At 33.6% G+C, this 13,410-nt stretch overlaps 1 long non-coding RNA gene across 1 annotated transcript in view; it reads left to right on the plus strand.

The window, feature by feature from the left end:
• Positions 1 to 3,605: 3,605 nt before the first annotated feature.
• Positions 3,606 to 13,410, plus strand: part of LOC123786109 (uncharacterized) — an 866,733-nt gene continuing 856,928 nt past the window's right edge. The window contains exon 1 of the long non-coding RNA XR_006777893.2: positions 3,606 to 3,666. This is a non-coding gene — a long non-coding RNA (uncharacterized LOC123786109). The remainder of the gene's footprint in view (positions 3,667 to 13,410) is intronic.

Here is a 13,410-nt window from a genome sequence, read left to right on the forward strand (position 1 = left end):
AGGAATTATTTCCTTTACAAAAAAGCAAGTGGGGGCCCAAACTAACACTGTAAGTGGCAAAACCTGAGCATGGAGATATATGGAAACATTTCTCTATCTCTGTTTTATAGAATACAGACAAATAAAAATTATGAGTTTCATAAAAAGAATCGGACCTGGAATTCAGGGGGCACTTGGGTGGCTTAGTCGGTTAAAAGTCTGCCTTCGGCTTGGGTCATGGCCGCAGGGTCCTGGGACTGAGCCTCGTGTCCAGATCCCTGCTCAGTAGAGAGTCTGCTTCTCCCTTTCCCTCTGCCTCTCCTCACTGCTTCTGCTTTCTCTCTCTTGCTCTCTCTCGCAAATAAATAAATAAAATCTTAAAAAAAAAAAAAAAAGAACTGGAATTCAGGTTTTCAGAATCCCATTTTGATGTTCTCTCCACAATGCCATTTCACCATTTGGGATAACTGTAAGAAACTGTTCTTAAATAGTCTCATGAGAGAATGACAATCCTGTGAAAACTGACACTTTAGAATGTGATTTTCTCAAGAGATCATAAAACAATTCCCCCATGAGAAAAGTCAACGACGAATAGAATTATCTCCATCTGCTGACCAGAGGCAGTACACAATATGGCGAGTACACAATCTGAACAGGAGCCAGAAGACGAGTAGAAAAGTGTTGGCTTCTGAGAATCAAGTTCATCCAAGTAAGCCATCCTGAGTTTTTTTCAGATAATCCCAATTTAGAGAGGAAGGAATGAAAATAAGTAACCTAAATATCATCTGAATCTCAGGATTGGCCTTACAATCAAATCTTTGTGGGTCAGTGGTGCCAAATGTGGGTCTGACAATACAGACAAGCATAGAGGTTTCATAAGAGTTAATTCACCAAAATTTTAAGAAAAGCAAGCATGTCAAGAGCAGCACTGATACTTGTAATTTGCGCATTAAGAAATTTTATTCTATGATACATTTTAGTAAGAACTGTAATTGAGTTACAGACTCAAATGGATAGAAATCTTTTTTGACCCAGAGCATTAGAAAAGGCATTGGGAAGGGCTTGACATTTGACCAAAGACTTAAAGTTTGGCAAGAATTCTGTTAGGGAGAGATACATATTAGGAAAATTCAGATAATATGACACATGAACGAGAGGACTCTAAATGATTCATAGTAGAACATTTTATCTAAATTCAGGAAGAGTTTTGAACAGTGTGAAATGACAAGATATTTTACAATGAAGAAAATTCTAGTAGTAGTCTGGGAGAATGGCTGGGAAATAAGAAATTATAGATGTCAGAGAACCCTTAGAAAGAAATTAGAAAATAACAATGTACTTAAAAATACCTGATCTATGACAGTTTCCTTGGAATAGAATAAAATGTTTCCAAAGACACTCTAGAGACATTTTAACTTGAGAAAGATCATATATGGGGATAAAGGGAAAGACAGTGGTCAAGAAGGACATTAGGATCAATACTTTGGTTATCTTGGTAACTCAGAATAACACTTCCTGAGATAAGATAAGACTAGGGAGGCAGCACTAATATTTCATGCAGAAACCTCGTGAGTTTGCAGTGTCAGTGGGAAAGATCTCAATAAACATGTTCAACAGGAATTTGGAAATAAGGTGTTATACTTCGGACGAAGTACTAATATCAGCAATAGTGATGTTGCTGTTGTAGTCATAGAGATGAAAATCAAAGTTACTTGAATGGATGACATTGCAAAGAAAGACAGCAGAGAAAAAACAGAAAATGAATTCAATAATTAGTGTATGTGAGGTGATGAAGGTGTATCAAGTCATCAAATTGTGCACATTAAACTTACAAAATGTTATATGACAATTATATCTCATAAAGCTGGGGAATATAAATATGAATAGTTTGACTAAAAAATGTACAGTAAAAGCTTTTAGTTAAAGTGAAGAAAAGAAAGAGAAGTCAATAAACATACTAGCTCCTAACATTGAAAGGCTAATAGTGAAGTAACTAATGTTTGAAAATTGGGGAAGAGAAACCTAGAGAGGTAAGAGAACTAAAATATAGTCTTGCCATAATTAAAGATGAAGGGAGTCTCAAGAAGATGCTGCTCCAGAGTACAAATTTTGTAGGAATGAAGCCTAAGAATAGATTGTTGTTGATTTTGGCAACTTGAAGGTCTTTAATTTCCCTTTTAAGATCTATTTATGGGGACAGAATAAGATTATAGGAATGCATGGAACTTTGAGGAATGCATGGGAAAATAAGAAATTGGAATCTGAAAAGCTACATTTAATTTTTGAGAATACTTTTTAGTTAAAAATAAAAGTATGATACTTGAATAAGAAGAGAGGTTAAGATACGTTTTTTAGGGTATAGAAGAATTGAACAATTTTATTGACCCTTTGGACTGGCAATAGATAAAAGCAGAAGAAAGAAATGGGAAGAATAATTGGGTAAAGTCCCAAAGGAGAAAAGAAGCCAGAAACTGAGAACAAAAATATAAGGGCCATATGTGAAGAAATTTAAGAACAAGATGTCTTATGGAAAAAGAAATACACTGAACTCTATTCTATGACCTCAGAATGGATTTAACTCATTTCTTGCTGACGGTAACAAGAGATTTGAAAAGCAATGGAGGCATCAAGCTGCCACACTGCTAACAACCTAAGTCAAATCATGAAACTAGCAGGAGAGTATGGTCTACAGTGTTCTAATCTAAGGCTCCAGTAGCAGCCCAGTGAGGCAGTCCTGAAACAGAAATACTTGTTTTATTTCTGTTGTTATATACTGTGCCAGTGGGGGAAAATGTCAGACAAGTACTGAGCTGAAGGATAGAGGTTCTCTTAGTATTTCCTACTCCATGATGCAGGTAAATAAATGCAGCCCAGTATATGCAGACCAAGATAATGTGTGCTAAAATCCACTAATTATTGTTCAATATTTCTACTATCTTAAGGTACAAAAAATAGTCAGAAGTTTATGTGACAGTAGTGTTAAGCCTTTAAAAATACTCCATTAAAAATTTACATGACACACTAATACATATTTATATACTTAACATTGAATATTTCTTGCCTCAATTTTCCAATCTGACCTATAACACTCAATGCAATATCGGAATTATTATGAATGATTCTGAAGTCAAATTAGTCTTCTGTATGGGAAAGCAAAAATAGAATTGGGGTTGGGTAAAATAGTAAAAATACGCTTCTGAAAAAAGAAAAGATATCAAATGCAGAAATATAAAGTGAAAAAGCAATATTCAAGAGCAAACACAGACTGCCAGATCGGAAGCATAGCAATGTACCTGGAAAAAATCAGCTGGGAAGCAACAGAAATTAAAACAGATTGCATTGTATGCCTACTGATACTCTCATTGTAGTAGCCTATAACAGAACTCTAGGCACCTCCCCTCACTTTCAATTCCTACTCATTTTTTTTTTTTCTTTTTCTACTCATTTCTGAGAGGAAACGGCTTCTAAATTCCAGTGGCAAGATTTTAGTGGGATTACTGCGGCTAGTTTCCTGTCTCTCAAACTCTGAGAACCACAGTTCCATCTCTACCCAATCCAATCACGGGCTGGGTAGAGAAGGGCACGTGACTCACACTTAGTTCTTCCCTGGGGAATTCTCCCTTTAATGTGGATCTGAAGGAGAAGTGATTGTGACTGGTCCCCCGAGCTGAAGAGGTGAATTGCAAGGTAGGGGAGACAATTACCTTTGAACTCCTTCACCAATGAAAAATACCTAACAGAGATGAATAGCTAGATAAGAGAGAACTCTAAAGGTGTATGGCCAAGGTTTCAGTCTTTGAAGTTTTCAGAGCTTCTCTGGTTCCTGCAAAGTGACCTTATCCTTTTTTTTTTTTCTTTTTTAAACAACTCCATTATATCTTTATATTTTTCTTTACAGTTATTTTGAGTTAGGCCTTTAGTCACTTATAGTGTAAACAGCCCTGATTAATAGATTAAGTGAAGTGAGTAGTTTAATTGTTTGGTATTTAGTGTTTGTTCAGCTTAATTGTGTCCTATGGAAAAATAAATAATTAATCCGGCAGGCTCTAATTCTGTATTCATGATAATTAGGGTACAGAAAGGTTAGTATTTGATATGGTACAAGTAATCTTCTAAATTAAAAATGATGATAAACAACATTGTAGAAATAATATTTTACACAAGAAAACAAACTGTTTTCAAGTAGTTTGCATTCAAAATATATGCCAATTACAAGTGATGCTTGATGCTTATTACAATGTCTTAGTGAATACCTACATGGAAATCAGTCTGTATTTTTACTGGAAGGTATCTGATAATATAAAAACACTTATTTTGTTGTTGTTGTTGTTACGCATGATGAATGCATTCCTATTTTTAAAATCACGAGACAATATTCATTAAGCTTAAATTTCTGTTGATGTACACACAGTCCAAAATGAGTGTTCTGCCCAGAGGTAACCACTATTTTAATTCTGATATTTATCTTTTCAGAAGTATCCTTCCATTCTTCCACTTAACATAGAAAATGCTTGTAAAAATATATAGAATTATGTGTATATATAGCTACATTTTTCTATGTGTATTTTAATACAGATGTTACATTCTATATAATGTTAAGCCCTTTTCATTCAGGAATATTCTTGGAAGATTCTTCCATGCAAGCAGAAATAAAAATAAACTATCTAAATGGTGCATCGTTTTTCATAATACTAATACATCTTAGTTTACTTAACCCAGTTCCCTACTAATGAGAATCTAGGTAGAATGTGTATTAGTGAATAGCTGATCTTATTTTTATGCTTGCTGCCAACAACAAATGAGTTCAAATGAGTTGAATGAAATTTGTTTGTTGCACCTGGGTTCCTGGCTACTCTCATTGTCTATTTTTTCTGCTTCTGCAACAACACACAAGACCAATAACTCAGGAAGCACACCACCTCCCCCCCATAATTCACTATATATCCAAAAGAAACACAAAACTCTATGGTTAAGAAAGATAGTTAACAACTTGTCTAAAATAAACAAACACACAAACAAAACTGGTGAATTTTGTAAACACAATTTGGATGCCAATCTTAATCACTCCAAGACTGCATCAAATAATTCCTCTCAAAATTAGGATGCATTAAATTAAAACTCCTTATGCTATGACAGGGCCTGAGTCACAGATTGTACTCATGATCTATTGAATTTTTTTGTCTTTCTCTTTATATTACATTCATTGTGAAAAAAATAATCTGTGCATTGATTTTAGATAATTTTTGAATAATATTGAGATTGAAATTCCTGCCTTAAATATGCTTATGTCTGTAAAGGTAAATTAATTAAGCATTTGCTGAAACTAGAGGTACTTATTCTTCTTTGAGGTTCTCCCCAAAATAAGAAGTTTACCAATGTCATCAAATGATAAAGATATCTAGTGTGTGATATTATTTATGGAAAGAATTGATAACCCTAAATAAATCAAATTCTTCTTAATCGTGCTAAAAAAAGCTTAGCCAATGTGTTATCTTCATTGATATTTCAGGAATGTTGTTTATTTTTTAAACTATCAGCAAGTGTCAGTCATTGTGTCTAATTGTCCTGATAGCAGCAGGTAGTCAATGTGACCAAAAATAAAACCAACTCTTTTTTTTTCTTTTTTTCTTTTTTTTATAAAGCTAAAAAGTGGTGACCATATCAACAAACAGAAAAATATTTTGGAAGGTTGAAAACATCTCCTCTTGGTATCATTTAAATATTATTTGTTAAGCAAGGTGTTTTGGAAATAATTAGAGAGCATCCTCTTGTCAAACTTGGAATCTGTGCCAGTTAATGAAATAGAGCAGATGGAAAATTTAAAAGATGGAGGTTCAATCTTCAACCAGTAATCTTTCTACTCTAGTACAATCCCATTGTCTAATGATACGTAACTGGGTTGGATAAGCATCCTTGGCCTCAATGTCACTGAGAACATTGGTTTCCACCTATATAGACCAGTCTTACTTGTAATGTAAGGAAGAAATAAAAAATTTATAATTTGATAGAAAAAAATATATTCTAGAAAGAATTTTGATAGCTGCTGGAAAAAAAGGAGAGAATCATTTTATATTCTTCCAACCTAAATACATATATATATATATATATATATATATATATACACACGTATATATATATATACACACGTATATATATATATATACACACACGTATATATATATATATATATATATATACGTGTATATATATATACGTATATATATGTATATATATATTTAGCGGATTTATCCAAATGAGGGCAATAAACAATAGTCCAGACTATTGAGTCTTCTCTAAATCAAGATGTTGGATGCTCTGTACATCTTAAACAAACTCAATCATCTAAGAATTTATTATTAGATATCAAATCTTTTATGTTCTCCAGTTTCATATTTAAACTATGCTGTATTACAGAACCTGTATTTTCATGTAAAGCACTTTATAAACTGAACAGATGGTTCTGTTAATATAACACAGTTGAGTTATTTAAACTTGTATCATTGTTTATACAGAAGTGATCTTAAATGCACCTCAAAAAGGATATGAATAGCTTATTTTAATTGCATTTAATGAAATGTTATAAAATTACACATTACCCAGAGGCATGTAAGATAAAATTAGTATTGTAATTATCATAAATTTAAATTATCAGTATAAAATACTTTATCATACAAATTAATGCCTATTAATCTGGAAATAAAAAAGTTCAGTTAGTATACAAAACTTAAATACATATATTTTAAGGACAAATGAAAGAGTTAGTATTCTTTCTCTTTCACATAAGAATTCTGACTTTCTGTTTTTTTTCTTTTTCTTTCTTTCTTTTTTTTTTCTTTTTTCTTTGTTAGAGAGGCGGAAACGGGCAGAGGGAGAGAGAGAGAATCCCAAGCAGGCTCCATGCCCAGCACAGGGCCTGACATGGGGGTCAATTTCATGACCCTTACTTAGATCATGACCAGAGCTGGAATCAAGAGTCAGACACTCAATTGACTAAGCCAGCCACCCAGGCGACCTGCTTTTCTGTTTTTCATAAGAATGTATCACTTAGTACAAATACCTAAAACAGAGAACACTATGTAAATATAGTAATGTTATAAATTCTCACTTTTATTACTATATACAAGTCCACATTAATTTCATCTGTCTTATGTTATTTTAAAATACTTTGTTGCAATTTATCTTTATTTTGGATTATTTTGCTTAATTTTTCTCCATTTATTTTTCCCTATACAATGACTTAACAAGTTTGGGTCTTTTGGATTTTCAGTAATCTGGACTAGGACCAGAAATGGCCTGGAAAAATGATGACAAATATTTACAGTAAAGCCTGGAAATATAGAAAAGTATGCACTTAAATGCTTAAATGGTGCTACTAGATAACCCATCCTGAAATCTATATCCTTTCCTTGGCTGCTTAAAACCAAACACTGTCATATTTTTAATTCCCAAAGTTCCCAGGTACCGTGAGTAAGAAAGAGGCACTCTGAGGAAAAGAACATGGCAACTCAGCCCTATCCATCATTTAAGGATTGACTGAAGGATCTTAAAATGAAAGGTGGGAAATGGTTCACAGATAGACACCATAGCTGTGTGAAAATGTTTATAAGATCATTATATGAAAGAAAAAAAAATAATGTAGTCTCATTCTAAATATCCAACCACTTTGGTGTAGAGATCAGAAATGTGAACCAATTTAGCTGGAGATATAAAGATGACCTTGCTGATTGTTAGGAAACAACCGACATGAGAATGTGTCGCATTGCAGATTAAATCCCCTGTCACTGAGGCATTTAAGCACAGGCTGGCTAACCACTGGTTGAAAGAAGTCAAGTAGAGTAGACCTGGCTGTGACTGGCTTGGACCACATTTTGAACTCTTCTAATTATGAGATTATGTGACAAAGTGGATATGGGTGTGAAAATGACATTCTACAGTGTTTATGTTTTTGTGCTACTTTAGCTAGTCTTATTTATCTGTTGGAATGGTATAGGTCTGCTGCTTTTGTTCAGTTTTAAGAAATTAGTTAAGGTCAGTATAAAATCATTTTGAAACACTTGTCTTATAGAAACCAAAAAAAAAAAAAAGGTGTTTTCAATATTATTCGGAGACAACTGCAAAACTATGTTTATTGTTTTATCTTAATTTTCTCTTCTAAGAACTTGGCATTAGCTCTTCAAAAAGGCTGGCTATGGTTGCAACTGCCAAAATACACAACAAACCTGTATTCAAAGTACAATCATATTAGGCATTGCATTCAATATCTTTAAAAGATTGTATGAAAACAGCCAGGAATCAAATACATATTTAAGCTTAAGAGTAATTAAAGTACCACAAGAAGAAAATAAGGGGAATAAAAATACTACTTGACTTATATTTATTCCAAATCCAACCTGGTGAATAAGACAATTAGTATTCTAGAACTACTTCTAGTTTCTTTCTTTTTTTATTGTTTCTCACCTTCCTTTCTGCTCTATTTTTCCTCCATGGTTCTTCACTTTTTCTCTTATGTCTTTTCCATCATGTTACTGTTCTTTATCAATCCAGAGTTAATGTAAAGATTTAGAAAGTTAGATGTAAGTCCATCTGGAAGATAGGAAGAGTTCCCTCCACTTCCATCTAAGAAGGAAGGCGAGGGTCAAGACACCAACAGTAAAATTAAAGAACATGCTGCATATCTTAGGAAAAAACTTCTAGCAGAATTTTCAGAAATATTTAGAATGTCAGTTTCCTCTCATAAGAACACATGGCTTTGATTTACCAAGTTCAAAGTATCTGAGAAGAAAGAAATTGGAGAATGAAAGGAAGTTATAGCAGAAAACTTACTGACATTTAAAAAAAAGGATTTTATTTATTTATTTATTTATTTATTTATTTATTTGAGAGAGAGATAGGCAGCATGAGAACAGGGGGAGGGGCAGAGGGAGAGAGAGGATCTCGAGCAGGGTCCCCACTGAGTGTGGAGCCTGATACGGGGCTCCATCTCACGATCCTGAGATCATGACCTGAACTGAAATAGAAAGTCAGATGCTCAAATGACTGAGCCATCCAGGTGCTCCAGAATACTTTCTGATATTTTAAATATTAATGTTGTATATTATAATTATTTTTTTTCTTTCTCCTAATTATCCCTTCACCTTTAGTTTTCTGTTGCCTTGGAAGCTTTTGTAGGAAGAATTAAAAGCTGCTATTAGGTGGCCTCTTCCTTTATCTTGTGAAGGACTCAATGCAAGAGATTGTGTTAGAAATTCTACAGTGAGGGGGAGAAAAAGCAGGGTCATTGATCTGGAGTAGAGACTAAATCCTAACAATGCATTTTTCCTTCAGTAGGCAGTGAAGGTTAGTGTGTATATCTAGAATGGAAGGTATCCAAGGTCTGAGTAAATGGCAAACTCTCAGAGGTATACTGTTTCTGAATGCACCCAGGGTAGGCTAGACCCGAGGAATCAGAAAGTTTAGATTACCAAAAGCCTAGCACATCACTACTTGGTAAGAAAGTAGAAAAGCTACTGGCAACACCAAAGGACAACTGGGCTTGGACAAAGAAAATGTCAGTGACAGTCAAAGGAGACTGAATTTGACCTGGTTCCTGCCTTTCTGTGCCACGTAACCCTCTGGGGCTATCTCTCATAACTCTAAGATGGAAGAACTCACTCCTATAACCGAATACCAGAATTTAATTTCATGCTACTTCTTCCTCTTTTATTTATTTACTTTTTTAGAGAGACGGAATGCACTGGACCTGGGGGTGGGGGGTGCAGGGGTGAGGGGCAGAGGGATCGGGAGAGAGAGAATCTTAAAAAGGCTCCATACCCAGCACAGAGCCCGAGTGGAGCTTGATCTCATGACCATGGGTGAGATCATGACCTGAGTCCAAATCAAGAGTGGGACGCTTAACCAACTGAGCCACTCAGGTGCCCCAAATTTCATGCTATTTCTATAGGATGAGGGTTAGAATTAGATCTCATAAATTATTATGCAATAGATGCAGATAGAAGAACATTTTATAAAAATATTTAGCACCTCTAAGATGATGCACTGAGATTCATAAATACCACACAACACCATGAAGGGAATGTGGGAGTTCAGTCAAAAAAAAAAAAAAAAAAGATTCAAATTATTTTTTACAGTACTGTTTACATTTTAAAACATGATAGCAAAGCAAAAAGCAGATTCATATATATTATATACCAGAAGTGAACACAATGGAAATTAGTCATGCATCAACTTGGGCTGCCAGTTTATCCCATTTTTGTGTATATGTGGAAATACATATTCTCCTGAAGGAGATTTTAGTTACTTATCAATACAAAATTAATTAGGAATTTTATAGATCTGCAGCAGTCTTTAAAAAAAATGAACCTGGACATTTCTAGTCCCATAAGTGTATACAAATAAGCATACTACAGCAATACCTACAAGCTAGGTTTATTTGAATGCTAGGTGAATCTCAGATATATCTCATTAAATACAGCAGCGAATTGTGTCATTATAAGTGCAAAATTATGTATTTTGTCATAATAACATTTAATTATAGTTTTCAGCAATTATTACGAGTTTAGGATATTTCTTATAAAAGCTATATTTACAATAAAGAACTAAAACAGTAGTTTTATAAATTTCATGCTACTCTTCTTTTGACGTTCTGGATTAATGAGATTGAAAGTATCTGGTAATTGGAGGATGAATTGTTTAAAATTTGTAACATTTAAAATATGAAACATTTTATATATGGGAATAGGATTTTTTCATGAAACTGAGCAACAAAAAATAAAAATCAAGAATTTGAAAGATGATGTCTCAAATTCAATTTAAAACCTTTTTATCTCAAACATCTGTATTTATTAAAAAGTCCTATGATATTTATTGACTTTAAAACATGTAAATGCCCTCATTTAATCAATAAATATTCTTTATTGATGGATGGATAAAAGAAGTGATTTAAAAAGGGTGCCATTTAATGAAAGTTTGGAAAACAGTCCTATGAAATAAAAGAAAAAAAAAAAGTCCTATGGTTTAGCTACGTAAGTGAAATATAAGATACCCTTTGTCACTGGGTGTTTGCCACAAACTGCTCATTCTCTGTCATCTAGTATTTATATACATTCCCTTAGTCTATCAAGACATGGAATCAATGATTTGCTCTGGCTAGTCCTTCACTTCTTTGTCTGCTGCCTTCCTTGTAATGGATAATTTTAATTCAAGGGTTTGAACTATGCAGAAAATCTCGGTAATGAACTAACATTTAACAGATATCACCATCATGACACATAGACCTGGATATGCCATTGGATCTAAAGAATTTAGGATAGGCTCACTTGGTATAGAATATGACCCTATCTATTATCAGATGAATTACCTTTACATGAAAATTAAAAATTCCCAGGACCACAAGAGGAACAAAAGTCACAAGAAAGTAATGATGCAGAACAGTCTAACATGCCTTCCTCTAAAGCCAACAAAAGTATTAGAAAAAATTATATGTATGGATTCCTTTGCAGATCTATTCGGAAGAGCAGGAGTGAACTCCTTAGATTCTGCTTTAATTATGGCTAATAAAGCACAAAATAAAATGATTATCTGACATTGCAACATTGTGCTGTTTTAGCAGGCTAATGATTTTGCATAGGGAACCTTTATAGAAAGATTCTTCATGATGCATCAGAAGGCTTCCATATTGTTGCCTTACAACAAATGGAACATTGGTGTCTCACTCTGGGGTTTTCTTGCCCAATCATGGGCTTGAGGAAAGAGTTTGGGTGCAAGGTTGGAAGGACGAAAACTGTTCAGGTGCACAGAAGGTTATATAACAACAATTTTGATGACAGGTAAATAAATTTGTTAACGGACACTATTCATTGATAGATGAAAGAAAAAACAAATCAGTCTGGGATTTGGAAAAGGAAGTAAATTTTGGCATATTCTTGATGTCCCAGTAATTGTCTGTTACTTCATATATTAAGAAAATATGACAAATATGGACACTTTCACAGGTGTTTTGCATCAGTGTTTTGGGATGTCTGCTGCCATTTGGATTCCATAATAGGGAAAGAGATCAGCTTTTCAAAAAAGAAAACATGACATTTTGTTCTGGGTGTGTTGTGGAAATCAATATAGATGAACCCATTTTAAGCCTGATAACCCATTAGTGGAATGACCAGATATGGTTCATACCAGAAACGAGAAGATCACAGTAGAAAATAGCAAACTCCGATTAATGTCAGATTCATATTTGCTGATTTTTGTTTTTAGCAAGGCTATTCCAGCAGACTATGGTCAGTTTTGAAGGCCTCTTACTTGGTCACTTAAGATAACTATAATCGTTGGTCAGTCTATGTAAAGGGGTGTCAATTTGCAAGACAACTCAGATTAATGGATAGTGCCTGCAGCTCTTTGCAGAAAAGGATTTTGAGGCTATATCCAGGTGGAGACTGACAAACTGACATGACTACTTGTTATTTTCCATAAGTCCAAAAGTTACAAATGTATTACTTGACCTTTTATGAAGGCAGTATGCTTTACATAGGTGTTTCTTTGCAGAGGTGATATTTGAACTCATATTTGTATGACAAGAATCAATTAGCAAATGTTTGGGGAGACAGGGAAAAGTGGCCCAGGCAAAGGTACAAAAAATACTGAGATCAGAGGGATATACATCTGAGCAAAAACTAGAAGAATTTCTCAATTAATTAAATTCAGAGTTAAGAGTATCATCTTCATTAAACACTACTTTTATACCAGGATTACTGTATTATTGACTATGTCATGATTACTCTTGGAAATACTGTAAAAGTGGTGTAATATAAGGTGAGCTTCTTTATTTCAAAATTACCACTATTTCATTTCCATTTCAATAAGAAAACCAACAAAATATGCAGGGAATAATACATGATGGGCCTTTAAAAAAAATTTAACTGCTGTTGTCTCTTGAAAATATTGACTGTTTGGAATAATTTTAAAAAAGTTTAAGATATTAAGAAAACAAATAGTCTCTGCCTCCTCCTGCCTCCATCTCTCCAAACAAGCATGTCAGTATCACCATCTGAGTCATGTACATCAACAGTTTGGTTATCTTTTTAGATTTTGCATTCTTTTGCAAGCCCATAATCATTTATTTACTCATGTATAAGCTTTTTGTTCTTTGTTTTATAAACATAACTCCACTTCTGTCTATTACTCTAAAACTTGCTCTTTTCACTAAGCAAATTATCACAGACTTCTTTCAAGGTCAGTATCTGTATCCATATTATTATTTTTAACAGCTGCAGAATATTTCATATATAGTATGTCAAATATATATTTAGCCATTCCTCTATTTATAATCATTCAAATTGTTTCAATCTTTTCTTTATACATGTATACATATACGCACACATACTTGACATTAACAAATAATGCTGCAATAAATGTCCTTAAATAGAAATATCAAGAAGC

This window comes from Ursus americanus, chromosome 7, assembly GCF_024610735.1.
Source record: "Ursus americanus isolate L20-20 chromosome 7, mUrsAme1.1.p, whole genome shotgun sequence".
Classification (NCBI taxonomy): domain Eukaryota; kingdom Metazoa; phylum Chordata; class Mammalia; order Carnivora; family Ursidae; genus Ursus; species Ursus americanus.